This window comes from Emydura macquarii, unplaced genomic scaffold, assembly GCF_026122565.2.
Source record: "Emydura macquarii macquarii isolate MOO-44397 ecotype Brisbane River unplaced genomic scaffold, CSIRO-AGI_Emac_v2 contig_2491, whole genome shotgun sequence".
Lineage (NCBI taxonomy): Eukaryota > Metazoa > Chordata > Testudines > Chelidae > Emydura > Emydura macquarii.
In genome coordinates this window covers 7552-23279 of record NW_027132628.1, presented here as the reverse complement: position 1 = coordinate 23279, position 15728 = coordinate 7552, and the positions used below count along the sequence as shown (strand labels likewise).

General features: G+C 53.2%; 1 non-coding gene across 1 annotated transcript; it reads right to left on the bottom strand.

Annotated features, from left to right (window-relative positions):
* Positions 1-7362: 7362 nt before the first annotated feature.
* LOC137163278 (5S ribosomal RNA) lies at positions 7363-7481 on the bottom strand. Its single transcript, XR_010922680.1, has one exon. It is a non-coding gene; the product is annotated as a 5S ribosomal RNA (ribosomal RNA).
* Positions 7482-15728: the final 8247 nt, after the last annotated feature.

The window sequence follows — 15728 nt, the reverse complement described above, 5'->3', positions numbered from 1 at the left end:
TGTGGGTTGGCATTGGTTAGAGTTTGGGGAAGGGGGAGGGTTGGAGTTGCGGCAGTGGGAGAGTTTGGGGTAGGGTTAGGGTGTGATTAGGATTAGAGTAGTGGTAGGGTTTGGGTTAGTTTTAGGGAATGGGTTAGGGTTGGGGGAGGGTTAGGGTTAGGGGGAGGGGGAAGGGCAGGAGTAGAGATAAGGGGATGGAGGAGATTAGGGGTAGGGTTAAGGCTAGGACTCGGGCTAGGGGGACAGTCTGCAGTTGGGGAGGGTTAGGGTTAGTGGGAGGGGCAGGTTAGGGTAGGGCTAAGGAGAGAGGGAGTGGGAGGGTTAGGGTCAGGGTCACTGGGTAGGTTTAGGGTTAGGGGGACGCTTTGCTGATGGGGAAGGGTTAGGGTTAGGTGGTGGGGGTGGGGGGAGGAGTAGGTGGAGGGGCAGGGTTAGGGTAAGGGTTAGGGTTAGGATTAGCAGGAGGGTGAGGGTGCTAGAGCTAGGCCTACGTTTAGGATTAGCGTAGGGGGACATTTTGCTGTTGGGGGAGGGTAAGTGTTAGGGTTAGGGGGAGAGGAAGTGTTAGGGGGAGGTTAGGGTCAGGGTTAGGGACAGGGTTTAGGGTTAGGGGGAGGGGAAAGGTTAGGAGTGGGTTAGGTTAGGGTTAGGGGCAGAGTCAGTGTTTCGGTTTAGTGTGCGGGTCAAGTTAGTGTTAGGGTAAGGTTTAGGGGAAAGGGGAGGGTTAGGGTTAGCGGGAGGGACAATGGGAGGTGACGGGTTAGGTTTAGGGTCAGGGTTTGGAGTACGGTTAGGGTCAGGGTCACGGGTTAGGTTTAGGGTTTAGGGGATGCTTTGTAGTTGGAGGTGGATTAGGGTTAGGGATACACTTTTCAGTTGTCGGTTAGGGTTGGGGCGGGGGAGGGTTGGAGTTGCTGGTGAGGGAGGGTTGGGGTAGGGTTAGGGTTAAGGTTGGGTTAGGATTAGAGTAGGGTTTGGGTTTGGGTTAGGTTTAGGGGGAGGGGCAGGGTTAGGGGGAGGGGGAAGGGCCGGATTAGCGTTAAGGGGAGGGGGAATTTTAGGGATACGGCTAAGGCTACGACTCGGATTAGGGGGAGAGGGAGGGTTAGGGGGAGGTTAGGGTTAGGGTTAAGCATTAAGGTTAGGGACTCGCTTTGCGGTTGAGTGTTGGAGTTGGTTAGAGTTTGGGGAAGGGGGAGGGTTGGAGTTGCAGCAGTGGGAGGCTTGGGGTAGGGTGAGGGTATGATTAGCGTTAGGATTAGAGTAGTGTTAGGGTTTGGATTAGGTTTAGGGAATGGGTTAGGGTTGGGAGAGGGGGGAGGGCCAGATTAGGGTTAAGGGGAGGGGGAATTTTAGGGGTATGGCTAAGGCTATGACTCGGGTTAGCGGGAGAGGGAGGGTTAGGGGAACAGTCTGCCGTTGGAGAGGGTTAGGGTTAGTGGGAGGGGGAGGTTAGGGTAGGGCTAAGGGGAGAGGGAGGTGGAGGGTTAGGGTCAGAGTTAGGGTTAGGGGGACGGGGAGTTGCATGGTTAGAGTCAGGGTTAGGAGTTAGGCTCTGTGGATGTAGGGAAGGCGGTGGATGTGATATACCTTGACTTTAGCAAAGCTTTTGATACTGTCTCTCACAGTATTCTTATCGGCAAGTTAAAGAAGTATGGGTTGGATGAATGGACTATAAAATGGATAGAGAACTGGCTAGAGCATAGGGCTCAACGAGTAGTGATCAATGTCTCCATGTCTAGCTGGCAACTGGTCACAAGCGGAGTGCCCCAGGGGTCGGTCCTGGGGCCGGTTTTGTTCAACATCTTTATTAATGATCTGGAGGATGGGGTAGATTGCACCCTCAGCAAGTTTGTGGATGACACTAAGCTGGGGGGAGTGGTAGATACCCTGCAAGGTAGGAATAGGATACAGAGTGACCTAAACAAACTGGAGGATTGGGCCAAAAGAAATCTAATGAGGTTCAACAAAGGAAAGTGCAGAGTCCTCCACTTAGGAAGGAAGAATCCCATGCACAGCTATAGACTGGGGACCGACGAGCTCGGCAGCAGCTCTGCAGAAAAGGACCTGGGGGTAACAGTGGATAAAAAGCTGCATATGAGTCAGCAGTGTGCCCTGGTTGTCAAGAAGGCTAATGGCATATTGGGCTGCATTAGGAGGGGCATTGCCAGCAGGTCACGGGAAGTGATTATTCCCCTCTATTCGGCATTGGTGAGGCCGCATTTAGAATATTGTGTCCAGTTTTGGGCCCCCCACTACAAAAAGGATGTGGACAAGTTGGAGAGAGTCCAGCGGAGGGCAACAAAAATGATTAGGGGGCTGGAGCACAGGACTTAAGAGGAGAGGCTGAGGGAACTGGGCTTGTTTAGTCTGCAAAAGAGAAGAATGAGGGGGGATTTGATAGCAGCCTTTAACTACCTGAAAGGGGGTTCCAGGGAGGATGGGGCTAGGCTGTTCTCGGTGGTGGCAGATGAGAGAACAAGGAGCAACGGTCTCAAGTTGCAGGGTGGGAGGCCTACGTTGGACATTAGGAAAAGCTTTTTCACTAGGAGGGTGGTGAAGCACTGGAATGGGTTATCTAGAGAGGTGGTGGAATCTCCATCTTGAGGTTTTATGCTGAGGCTTGAAAAAGCCCTGGCTGGGATGATATAGCTGAAGTTAGTCCTGCTTTGAGCAGGGGGTTGGACTAGATGACCTCCTGAGGTCCCTTCCAACTCTAATATTCTATGATTCTATGGGTTCTATGGGTTAGGAGTATGGTTAGGGTCAGAGTCTAGGTTTAGTGTGCAGGTCAAGGTCAGTGTTAGGGTAAGGTTTAGGGGGAAGGGGAGGGTTAGGGTTAGCTGGAGGGACAATGGGAGGGGAAGGGTTAGAATTAGAATCAGGGTTAGGGGGATGGGGAGTTGGATGGTTTGAGTCAGGGTTAGTAGTATGGTTAGGGTCAGGGTCACGGGTTAGGTTTAGGGGATACTTTGCATATGGGGGAGGTTTAGGGGTGCGTGTGAGGGGAGGATTAGGTGGACGGGGAGAGGCAGGGTTTGTGTAGGGTTAGGGTTAGAGTTAGGAGGAGGAGGAGGGTGATTGATAGGGCTAGGGTTAGGGGGACACTTTGCAGTTGGGGGAGGGTCAGTTTTAGGGTTAAGGGGAGGGGAGGTTTTAGGGGGAGGTTAGGTTCAGGGGTTAGGGATAGGCTTTAGGGTTAGGGGGAGGGTTAGGTTAGGGTTAGCGTCAGGGTCAGGGTTTAGGATTAGGGAAAGGATTAGGGTAAGGCTTAGGGGGAGGGTTAGGGTTAGGGAGAGGGTCAAGGGGAGGGGCAGGGTTAGGTTTAGGGTGAGGGCTAGGGCTAGGACTAGGGCTAGGGTTAGGGTGAGGGTTAGGGTTGGAGGAAAAGGTAGGAGGATGGTTAATGTTAGGGTTAATTGGAGATAAGTGTTAGGGGGAGGCCTAGGGCTAGTGCTAGTGTTAGTGGGACGCTTTGCGGTTTGTGAAGGGTTAGGGGGAGGGGCAGGGTTAGCGGAGGGGGAAGGCTAAGGCTAGGGCAAGGGCTAGGGTTAGGGTCAGGGGTTAGGGGTTAGAGTTTACAGTTAAGGTCAGGGTAAGGGTGAGGGTTAGGGTTTGGGTGAGGGTTAGGGTTAGCGGGATGCTTTTCAGTTGGTGGATTAAGGTTAGGGACACGCTTTGCGGTTGTGGGTTGGCGTTGGTTAGAGGTTGGGGAAGGGGGAGGGTTGGAGTTGCAGCAGTGGGAGAGTTAGGGGTAGGGTTAGGGTGTGATTAGGATTAGAGTGGTGTTAGGGTTTGGGTTAGTTTTAGGGAATGGGTTAGGGTTAGGGGGAGGGGGAGTGGGAGGGTTAGGGGGAGGGTTAGGGTTAGGGGGAGAGGGAAGGGCAGGATTAGGGTTAAGGGGAGGGAGGAGATTAGGGGTAGGGTTAAGGCTAGGACTCGGGCTAGGGTTATGGGGAGAGGGAGGGTTAGGGGGACAGTCTGCAGTTGGGGAGGGTTAGGGTTAGTGGGAGGGGGAGGTTAGGATAGGTCTAATGGGAGAGGGGGAGGGTTAGGGTCAGGGTCACTGGTTAGGTTTAGGGTTAGGGGGACGCTTTGCGGATGGGGAAGGGTTAGGGTTAGGTGGTGGGGGTGGGGGGAGGATTACGTGGAGGGGCAGGGTTAGGGTAAGGGTTAGGGTTAGGATTAGCAGGAGGGTGAGGGTGCTAGAGCTAGGCCTAGTTTTAGGATTAGCGTAGGGGGACACTTTGCTGTTGGGGGAGGGTAAGCGTTAGGGGGTGGTTAGGGTCAGGGGTTAGGGATAGGGTTTAGGGTTAGGGGGTGGGTTAAGTTATGGTTAGGGTCAGGGTCAGGGTTTAGTATTGGGGTGTGGGTGATTGTCAGGGAAAGGGTTAGGGGGAGGGTTAGGGTTAGGGAGATGGGCAAGAGGAGGGGCAGGGTTAGGTTTAGGGTGAGGGCTAGGGCTAGGGTTAGGGTCAGTGTCAGGATCAGGGGTTAGGGTTAGTGGTTAGGGTTTACAGTTAAGGTCAGGGTGAGGGTGAGGTTTAGGGTTTGGGTGAGGGTTAGGGTTAGCAGGATGCTTTGCAGTTGGGGGTGGATTGAGGTTAGGGACACGCTTTGCGGTTAAGGGTTGGAGTTGGTTAGAGTTTGAGGAAGGGGGAGGGTTGGAGTTGTGGCAGTGGGAGGGTTAGGGCTAGGGTCAGGGTATGATTAGGATTAGAGTAGTGTTAGGGTTTGGGTTAGGTTTAGGGAATGGGTTAGGGTTGTGGGAGTGGGAAGGTTAGGGTTAGGGGGAGGGGGAGGGGCAGGGTTAGGGTTAAGGGGAGGGGGGATGAAGGCTTGGACTCGCGTTAGGGTTAGGAGGGTGCTTTGCAGTTGGTGGAGGGTTAGGGTTAGGCCAGGAGGACGGTTAGGGTTAGGGTAACGGGAGGACTAGGGCTTGAGTTAGGGCCAAGGTTAGGGTTAGGGGGACGCTTTGTGGTTGGGGGAGGGTTAGGTTTAGGGTTAGGGGGAGGGCTAGGGCTAGCGCTAGGGTTAGGGTCAGGGTCTGGGTTTAGGGTTAGGGTGAGGGTTAGGGAGACTCTGCGGTTGGCGGAGGGTTAGGGTTAGGGTTAGGGGGATGGTGAGGGTTAGGGTTACAGGGAGGGGCAGGTTAGGGTTAGGGATAGGGGAGAGGTAGGGCAAGGGATAGGGCTATGGCTAGGGCTAGTGTTAGGGGGAGGGGGAGGGTTAGGGGGACAGTCTGCAGTTTGGGTGGGTTAGGATTAGTGGGAGGGGCAGGTTAGGGTAGGATTAATGGGAGAGGGAGGGGGAGGGTTAGGGTCAGAGTTAGGGTGATGGGGAGTTGGATGGTTAGGGTCAGGGTGAGGGTGAGGATTAGGGTTAGGGGGAGGGTTAAGGTTAGGGTGTGGAGGGCTAGGTCTAGGGGTGGGGCTAAGGCTAGGGCTAGAGTTAAAGTTAGGAGGACGCTTTGCAGTTGATGGAGGGTTAGGGGGAGGAGGTGGGTTAGGGTAAGGGTTAGGGGGATGCTTCGCAGTTGTGGGACGTTTCGGGTTAGGGGGAGGGGAATGGGAGGGGGAGGTGGAGGGTTAGGGGGGACGGGGAGGGTTAGGGGTAGGGTTACGGTTAGGGTTGGGGGAGGGATAGGGCTTGGGATAGGGCTAAAGCTAGTGCTAGGGTTAGGACGATGCTTTGCCGTTTGGGAAAGGTTAGGTTTAGGGGGATGGTTAGGGTTAGGGGAGGGGTAGGGCTAGCGCTAGGGTTAGGGTTAGGGGGACTCTTTGTGGTTGAGGGAGGGATAGGGTTAGGGTTAGTGTTATGTTTAGATTTAGGGTTACGATTAGGGTTAGAGTATGGGGAGGGACAGGGCTAGGGCTGAGGGTTAGGGTTGGGGGAGGGTTAGTGTTAGGGGGAGGGTCTTCAGCTGGTGAGTGTTTGGGTTAGTGGGAGGAGGAGGGTTAGGGTGTGGTTAGGGTTAGGGTCACGGTTTAGGTTTAGGGTTGGGGGATGCTTTGCAGATGGGGGAGGGTTAGGGGGTGAGGGGGAGGATTAGGTGGAGGGGGAGGGGCAAGGTTTGGGGTAGGGTTAGGGTTAGAGTTAGGAGGAGGATGAGGGTGAGAGTGATTGCTAGAGCTAAGGTTGGATTTAGGGTTAGGGGTAGGGGGAGGAGAAATGTTAGGGGTAGGTTAGGGTCAGAGGTTAGGGATAGGGTTTAGGGTTAGGGGAAGGGGGAGGATTATGGTTAGGGGGAGGTGAGGGAGGGTTAGGGTTAGGGGAGGAGCAGGGGGAGGGGGGAGAGGGAGGGGAGGGTTAGGGGGAAGGGGAGGGAGGGTTTGGGGGAGGGTCAAGGGTTAGGGATAGGATTTAGGGTTTAGGGTTAGGGTCAGTGTGAGGGTTAGCGTTAGGGGAAGGTTAGGGTTAGGGGGAGGGGCAGGGTTAGGGTTGGGTGAGGAGGAAGGCTAGGGCTAGGGGTAGGGCTAAGGCTAGGGCTAGGGCAGGGTTAGGGGGACGCTTTGCAGTTGGCGGAGGGATATGGTTTGGGTTGAGGGAGAGGGAGGGTTAGGATTACCCTTAGGGTTAGTTTAGGGTTAGGGTCAGGGATTAGGTTGAGGGTTAGGGGGACGCTTTGCGAACAGGGGAGGGTTAGGGTTAGGGTTAGTGTCAGGGTTTAGGGTTAGGGTTATGGGGGGAGGAGGGGGAGGGTGAAGGCGGCCAGGCGCAGGGCACCCCGGGGCCACGGACCCCCCCATGCGGTCGGGGGGGGGCCGAGGGAGCCGCTGGAAGGGAGAGGCAAGGGGGGTGCTGGACAGGGAGCCATGGCAAGGAGGGAATCAGGGAACGAAGGAAGTGGCTGGGTGCCTGGGGCCGGTCTGCGGGGGCGGTCCGAGGGGGCTCGGGGTGGCCGGGACTGTCCCCCCCAAGGTCCCTGGACCCCTCTTGCTGTCGGCGGGGTCGTGGAAATCCCTGTGGGGGGGGGGGGGCCGGGGGACTGCCCACCCGCTCGCCTCCAGGCCATGGGAGGGCGGGCTTGGCGCCGTGCCGAGGCAGGGTGGGATCCAGGAGCCGCGGAGCCTTCCTGCCGGCCAGCAGCTCGGCCGCGGGGGCGGGGGGGGGGGGGGCGTGGGAGGGGCACAGAGCGCCCCGGGAGAGTAACCTATGAGGAGAGCCACGGTGGGGAGCTGCAGAACCTCCTCCGGCCCGGCTCGCCGGTCCGGCGGTGCCCTCTGACCCTGCGCAGAGAGGGCCCTGCATCGGGTGGGCCGGGTGGCTTTTCACCTCCCGCCGTCCGCGTCAGCATCCCGCCCGAACGGTAGCGTGGGGAGAAGAAAACGGGAGTTTTTTCTCTCTCAGCTGGAGAAAAGATGCCTACAGCACCTGGGATTCCCAGGCGGTCACCCATCCAAGTACTAGCCAGGCCCGGGACGGTTTACCTTCCGAGATCGGACGAGATCGGGGGCGTTCGGTCCGGTATGGCCGTAGGCAACCTCCTGCCTCCCTCCTCGCCCGCTCTCCCTGACCGACTCCCCGTCCTGCGTTCACAGCCCCGCGCTCGAAACGCATTCCCCTCCTCCACGATGCGGTCGCACTCCCAGGAACCCGAGGCCTGGTGCGGTGTGCTTCTCAGGCCACCCCGAAGCCCCTCGCCACATCCCGCGTTCCGGCTCCGGGGGCCGGCCCTGGACAGCAGGACGAGACGAAAGCTTCCCAGGGGCGGGGGAGCCCGCCTCCTTGAAAATTCCACGGGGAGCACTGCCCGAGGGCGGTGCGGTGAGTGGGATGGGCGGTGGGCCCGATCCTTCGCCCTCCCCACGCCTCCACCCCCGGCGGCATCGCGTTCTCCACTGGAAAGGGTCTGACTACCCCCAGGCCCACCTGGAGGAAAAAGGAGGGAAAAAGTCCAAGTCGCCCCGGCCACCAGGTCAACCCGGGTAACAAGCTGAAAAAGTCAAAGTCCCACCAGAGACCAGGTCAACAGCCCACCAGGTCAACCCCGGTAACCAGCTGAAAAAAGTTTAAGTTCCCCCGGCCACCAGGTCAACCCCGGTAACCAGCTGAAAAAAGTTTAAGTTCCCCCGGCCACCAGGTCAACCCCGGTAACCAGCTGAAAAAAAAAAAAAGTTTAAGTTCCCCCGGCCACCAGGTCAACCCCGGTAACCAGCTGAAAAAAAAAAATTTAAGTTCCCCCGGCCACCAGGTCAACCCCGGTAACCAGCTGAAAAAAGTTTAAGTTCCCCCGGCCACCAGGTCAACCCCGGTAACCAGCTGGAAGTTTAAGTTCCCCCGCCAAGTTTAAGTTCCCCCGGCCACCAGGTCAACCCCGGTAACCAGCTTGGAAAAAAAAAAAAAAAATCTTAAGTTCCCCCGGCCACCAGGTCAACCCCGGTAACCAGCTGAAAAAAGTTTAAGTTCCCCCGGCCACCAGGTCAACCCCGGTAACCAGCTGAAAAAAGTTTAAGTTCCCCCGGCCACCAGGTCAACCCCGGTAACCAGCTGAAAAAAGTTTAAGTTCCCCCGGCCACCAGGTCAACCCCGGTTAAAAAAAGTTCCCCCGGCCACCAGGTCAACCCCGGTAACCAGCTGAAAAAAGTTTAAGTTCCCCCGGCCACCAGGTCAACCCCGGTAACCAGCTGAAAAAAGTTTAAGTTCCCCCGGCCACCAGGTCAACCCCGTTCCCCCGGCCACCAGGTCAACCCCGGTAACCAGCTGAAAAAAGTTTAAGTTCCCCCGGCCACCAGGTCAACCCCGGTAACCAGCTGAAAAAAAGTTTAAGTTCCCCCGGCCACCAGGTCAACCCTCCATTCTAGTGAATGGGTTGACCTGATGGCCCGCGTTCTCACGGAAGTCCAGAAGGGGTCGCCAAAGACGTCTCTACCCGCCGAGGAGAACCAGAGGCTCGGACGCAATTCCGAGTTTGTCCCGCTGATGTGCGGTCTGCCGTTTCCACGGTCCCCATTCCAAAAGGTGCGCGGAGATTTGTGAGGACAGGTTTCTCAGGACTTGGTGAGAACCAGAGACGGCCTAGGGGACCAATCCGAGAATTGTACCCGACCTCTGATGAGGGGGGCAAGGTGAATTCTGGCAGGGTGAACCCACCCCTACGGGGCTCCCTGCTGGGTTTGCCTCCTTCCCCGGCTTCCGGTCTCCGGGGAAACCCAAGCGTTGGGACCCGCTTCCCTCGTCCTCACGATCGATGTGGCACTCGCGGTCGCGACGGGGAGGGCCCTCCGCGGGCCGGGGTTCCGGCGTTCAGGCGGATCTGGGACCCTCCTTCTTTCGCGGACCGTCTTCGGGGAACGAACCAACCCTCTCCCCAGGGTTTGGGGGGGACTGGGTGCGTGCCCACCTCCTTCCTGTGGGAGGGTCTGACCGATCTCCCTCGCTGCCGAGCGGGGCCGAGCTTGCTCCGTCAGCCCGACCAGGGGTCTTGAAAACCCGGAGTGCCGTGAGACGCAGCAGGGCAAAACACGGTCGCCAGAGCGAGCAGGGGCGCGCTGTGGTCCTTCCACTGTCGGTGGGACCCTCGTACCGCCCTCTCGCCGGAGCCCCGGTACCCCCTCGCTGGCCTCACCCTCCGGGGTACTGCTGGCATCTTCTCTAGCCTGTTGCCTGGAAGGCGTCGGCGGCCCCCCTGCGCCGCGTCGCCACGTTGTCTCCCAGAGGGCCACCGGGGCCCAAAGCAGAGGGAAAAGGAGGGCCGGAAAGGCCCGGCCCTACCTCGGGCCGTCCTTCCTTGGTGTTACCCGGAGCAGCGGGGGGCTCGGGGGGCCAGATGAGAGGGTCCCGCCCTCTATTGCAGATGAAGCTCGTTTGAAGCTGGGATCAAAGTGCAGATTCACAGCCAGGATAAGCCTCCCTGAATTGACCAGCTGGGCTTTGGGGTAGCACCTGGATTTCAGACCTTTGTGTCCTGCCAGGAGCAGCGGGTGAGGAGCAGGGACAGCCCTGGGCTGGGCACTCCGGGCTGTCACAGGCAGAGTAGTAGCACTAAGCAGGGGACGGAGGTGGATGCAGCATTGCAGGAGCCTGGAGGGGTAAAGGGGTGACTGGTGGGATATGAACGAGTTCTATAAAATCTTAACTGGAATGGAGAAAGTGAATTGGGAAATGTTATTTACCCCTTGACATAACACAAGACCCAGGGGTCACCCAATGATATTAACAGGCAGCAGCTTTCAAACCAACAAAAGGAAGGACTCCTTCTCGCAACACACAGTCAGCCTGTGGAAATCACTGCCAGGGGATGTCGTGAAGGCCAAAACTATAACTGGATTCAACAGAATTAGATAAGTTCATGGAGGGGAGGTCCGTCAATTGCAATTAGCCAGGATAGTCAGGGACGCAGCCCCATGCTTTGAATGCCCCAAAAGCCACAATCCCACACTCAAGAAAAAAGGGTGTGCTGGTTTAAAAAAAGACATGGTGTGGGGGGAAGCGAAGGCAGCTATAAAAAAAACCCATAATATATAACAAATGGAACAAATGAGAAGCTAATATTAATATTAATCAGATGCTAGGTATTGTAGAAAATTGATAAGGGAAGCAAAGGGACACAAGGAGAAAACTGTGGCCAACAGAATTAAGGAAAATAAGGAGTTTTTAAAACATATTGGAAACAAAAAAAATCCTAACAATGGTATTGGTCCATTACTAGATGGAAATGGTAGAATTATTATTAATAATAATGCAGAAAAGGCAGAAGCATTTCTGTTCTGTATTTGGGGAAAAAACATGATATCCTCATGTTATATGATTACACTCTTTCCTGTGGAGACTGAATCGCATAGTGGCGTCTGCAGCACCACATGCACTGCCCCCCCCCCACGTGGAGAAAGAGGCAGCCTAGAGAGGGTTGACTCAGCAGCACGAGCCGCATGTACCTGTCTCCTTATAAGGAAATGAAGTGACCCTACCTGCTGGTGCATGGTCAGCAACTGCCCAGTATAATTGTAATCACCTGGTTGGCTGGTTCGTACCTGCCCATGAAATCAGGAGCACCTGGTTGGCTAAACTCCGAGCCATGACCTTAGAAGGTCATGCAGCAAATAGCAACCAATGGGGCTTAGTCTCTGCTGACCGTGGGAAACTATAAAAGTTCAAACCCAGGTAGCAGAGGGCAGAGAGGAATTGAATCTACCCGGCACCCCGTGTATCTCTTGGTCGTGTCGGCTCGGCGGGCTGACGCATCTTCCCCAGCCCGCTTCACTGTGAACTGATCACTCACAGTGGCTCTCTCCCGTCTGCAGTATCTAAAGCAAACGGCAACTGAATCTGGCCAGCATGGTATACCTGTATATAATGTTTGTGAGTATGGATTAACTGTTTTCTGTTGTGTTTGTCTTGTAACTTCTTTGGGGAACTCCAAAACCGGGCACCCTAGTGTCACATGCTGGCAGCCATGCGTTGATCCAGGAGAGATCACAAAACGCTAAAGTCTTGGGTGGCACATTTTGTCCTTTCGTGCACGGAGTTCTCCTGCCCTTTGCTATCACTGTTTGCTGTGCAATTGCTTGCTGTGAAACTGTTTATTATAGAAATAGAACTGTTTTATTATAAGGATAGGATTGTTTATTGTAAAATAAAGGGTTTATTGATTAAGCAAACCCCCAGAATCATCACTGTCTCGCTTAACCCCCCATATCCCAAACCGAACCTATCAGAGAGTTTTTCTCTCTGTTTCCACATTTCCATTCCACTAATATCTCAGGAGGATGTTAAACAGCAGCTACTAAAGTTAGACATTTTTAAATCAGTAAGTCCGGATAACTTGCATTCCAGAGATTTAAAAGAGCTGGTTGAGGAGCTCACTGGACTGTTCCTGCTGACGTTCACTAAGCCTTGGAACACCAGGGAAGTTCCAGAAGACTGGAAGAAAGTTACTGTTGTGCCAATATTTAAAAGGGGTAAACGGGATGACCCAGGTATAGGTCATAAGCCTGTCAGCCTGACATCTATCCCAGGCAAGATAATCAAGTGGCCAATACAGGACTTGATTAATAAGGGGGTAATATAATTGGTGCCAATCAACACAGATTTTTGGAAAATAGATCCTGTCAAACTAACTTGATATCTTTTTTTGATGAGATCAGCCTCACCTCAATCCCTGGAAAAATCATGGAGCAGGTCCTTAAGGAATCCATTTTAAGGCACTTGGAAGAGAGGAAGGTGATCAGGAACAGTCAACACGGATTCAGCAAGGGAAAGTCATGCCTCACCAACCTGATTGCTTTCTATGATGAGGTGACTGGCTCTGTGGATGTAGGGAAGGCGGTGGATGTGATATACCTTGACTTTAGCAAAGCTTTTGATACGGTCTCTCACAGTATTCTTATCAGCAAGTTAAAGAATTATGGGTTGGATGAATGGACTATAAAATGGATAGAGAACTGGCTAGAGCATAGGGCTCAATGAGTAGTGATCAATGGCTCCGTGTCTAGCTGGCAACCGGTCACAAGCGGAGTTACCCAGGGGTCGGTCCTGGGGCCGGTTTTGTTCAACATCTTTATTAATGATCTGGAGGATGGGGTAGATTGCACCCTCAGCAAGTTTGCGGACGACACTAAGCTGAGGGGAGTGGTAGATACTCTGCAAGGTAGGGATAGGATACAGAGTGACCTAAACAAACTGGAGGATTGGGCCAAAAGAAATCTAATGAGGTTCAACAAAGATAAGTGCAGAGTCCTCCACTTAGGAAGGAAGAATCCCATGCACAGCTATAGACTGGGGACCGACGAGCTGGGCAGCAGCTCTGCAGAAAAGGACCTGGGGGTAACAGTGGATAAAAAGCTGGATATGAGTCAGCAGTGTGCCCTGGTTGTCAAGAAGGCTAATAGCATATTGGGCTGCATTAGGAGGGGCATTGTCAGCAGGTCACGGGAAGTGATTATTCCCCTCTATTCGGCATTGGTGAGGCCGCATTTAGAGTATTGTGTCCAGTTTTGGGCCCCCCACTACAAAAAGGATGTGGACAAGTTGGAGAGAGTCCAGCGGAGGGCAACAAAAATGATTGGGGGCTGGAGCACAGGACTTATGAGGAGAGGCTGAGGGAACTGGGCTTGTTTAGTCTGCAAAAGAGAAGAGTGAGGGGCGATTTGATAACGGCCTTTAACTACCTGAAAGGGGGTTCCAGAGAGGATGGGGCTAGGCTAGGCTGTTCTCGGTGGTGGCAGATGACAGAACAAGGAGCAACGGTCTCAAGTTGCAGGGCGGGAGGTCTAGGTTGGACATTAGGAAAAATTTTTTTACTAGGAGGGTGGTGAAGCACTGGAATGGGTTACCTAGGGAGGTGGTGGAATCTCCATCCTTAGAGGTTTTTAAGCTGAGGCTTGACAAAGCCCTGGTTGGGATGATATAGCTGAGGTTAGTCCTGCTTTGAGCAGGGGGTTGGACTAGATGACCTCCTGAGGTCCCTTCCAACTCTAATATTCTATGATTCTATGATTCTATGAGATTACAAGTTTGACTGATAAAAGGAATAGTGCTGATGTAATACGTTTAGACTTTTGTAAGTCATTTGACTTGGTATCACACATTTGTTTCAAGAATTAGAAAGATTAACCTGCAATTAACCTAGAACAGATTAAATGGATTAAAAAATGGCTAACTGGTAGGTTTCAAAATGTAATTGTAAATGGGAAATCATCTATGATTACCAGGTGTGGTTCTAGTGGGGTCCCACAGGGATTGTTCTTGATCCTACTATGCTATGAAACATTTTTATCAGTCACCTGGAAGAAAACATAGAATCATCACTGATAACATTTGCAAATGACACACAAATTGGAGGGAGTGATAAATAATGAAGTGGACAGATCACTGATACAGACTGATCTGGATCGCTTGGTAAACAACCGATGTGCCTTTTAATATAATATAATATCTAATATGTAAATGTGCACATCTAGGAACAAATAACAAAGGCCCTACTTACAGGATCAGGCTCTATCTTGGGAAGCAGTGACTGGGAAAAAGCTTTGGGGGTTGGCCTGTATAATCAGGTGAACGTGAGCACCCAGTGCAACACTGTAGTCCAAAAGGCTAATGCTATCCTTGAATGCATAAACAGGAATCTCGAGTAGGAGTGCAGAGGTGATTTTACCTCTGTATTTGGCCCTGGGGCGACCACGTCTGGATTACTATCTCCAGTTCTGATGTCCACAATTCAAGAAGGATGTTGACAAGTTGGAGAGCTCTATTTAGCTTAACAAAGAGAAGGTTAAGGGGTGACTTGATAACAGTCTGTAAGTACCTACACGGGGAACAAATAGTTAATAATGGGCCCTTCGGCCTAGCAAAAAAGGTCTAACATGATCCACTGTCTGAGAGCTGAAGCTGGACAAATTCAGACTGGAAATAAGGCGGTAAACAATGGAGCAATTTACCGAGGATCGTGGGGATCCTACATCATTGGGAATGTTTACATCAAGATTGGATGTTTTTGTAAAAGATCTGCTGTAGGAATTATCTGGGGGAAGTCATATGGCTTGTGTTATACAGGAATTCAGACTAGATAATCATAGTGGTCGCTTCTGGCCCTGGAATCTATGCATCTATTATTGTGGGGACAGAAACAGCCCCTTTGGGAGAGCAGAGAGTGGGAGCTAGTCATTAGAGCATGGCACTAGGAGCTAGGACTCCTGGATTTCCATCTTTGCTGAGGATGGGATGTGGGAATCTAGTCACTAAAGCATGTGATTTGGAACCAAAATTCCTGGGTTCTGTTCTGTGCTCCCGTGTGTCATCCTTAACATCAGTCCTCTCTCCATGCCTCAGTTTCCCCTGTGGAATGGGGATAATGAGCCTCGCACAGGGACTTGTGGGGCTTAGTTTATCGATGCTCTCTGTTACCAGATTTGCCCTTCACCTTGGGGTATGCTCATTTATTAGGGTTACCTTCCTGGAAGGGGTGTGTGTGATTCTATTAATGTACTGCTTGTGTTACTTGTGTGTTCATTTGGCTACAAGCCCCCTCCCAATGGAGTTATCCTGCAGGACCTAAGGTTTTCAGGGCTGGGTTCCTCCAGCACCAGATTCAAATACCCCCGCCGCCCCCCCCACCATTTCAGATTAATGGAGTGCGTCTGAACGGACCGGGCTATCTGCACTGTCAGCTGACCCCTTATGCGTCCCTGAACTCAGCAGGCTGGGTGACACCACACTTTCAGTGGCCACCCTTATATGCCCCTTTGCCATACACCAGAATAGAGCAGGCTGGATCCAAACAGCACCTTTCGGCTACTCCCCTCTGTCTGCCCCTGGACTCAGTCAGGCTGGGTCAAACAGCACTTGAGCCGCACCCTTAGTTGCCCCTGGACTCCATAGGCTAGGCAGAGTAGCACTTCCCAGCTGTCCCCTTCATATGCCCCTTTACACCACAATTGCTTTAGCAGTAACCCCCTTGATGAGCAAACTCCATAGGATTTTTGGGCACTCCAGAGATCTTTGGCTTAGGTAAGAGAAGCGTTGCTACAGAGCAAGAGAGGGACCAAGGACACAAAGGAGTAAAATAAAGTTTGGAGAGAGAGAGAGAGAAGGTGGCAACCAGCTTGATTATAACAGTTATCTTATAGCTAGATATGTACTAATAGTAATACCAGACAAGGAGAGAAAAACAATCAAATGCTTACAATACTGCACAGTGACAGTTGGGGGACTGCAGAAAGCTAGCCCAGGTTTGATTACAAAAGTAGAAAGTTATACCTGGACAGAGAGAGAGAGAAAAAGTGTGTTGG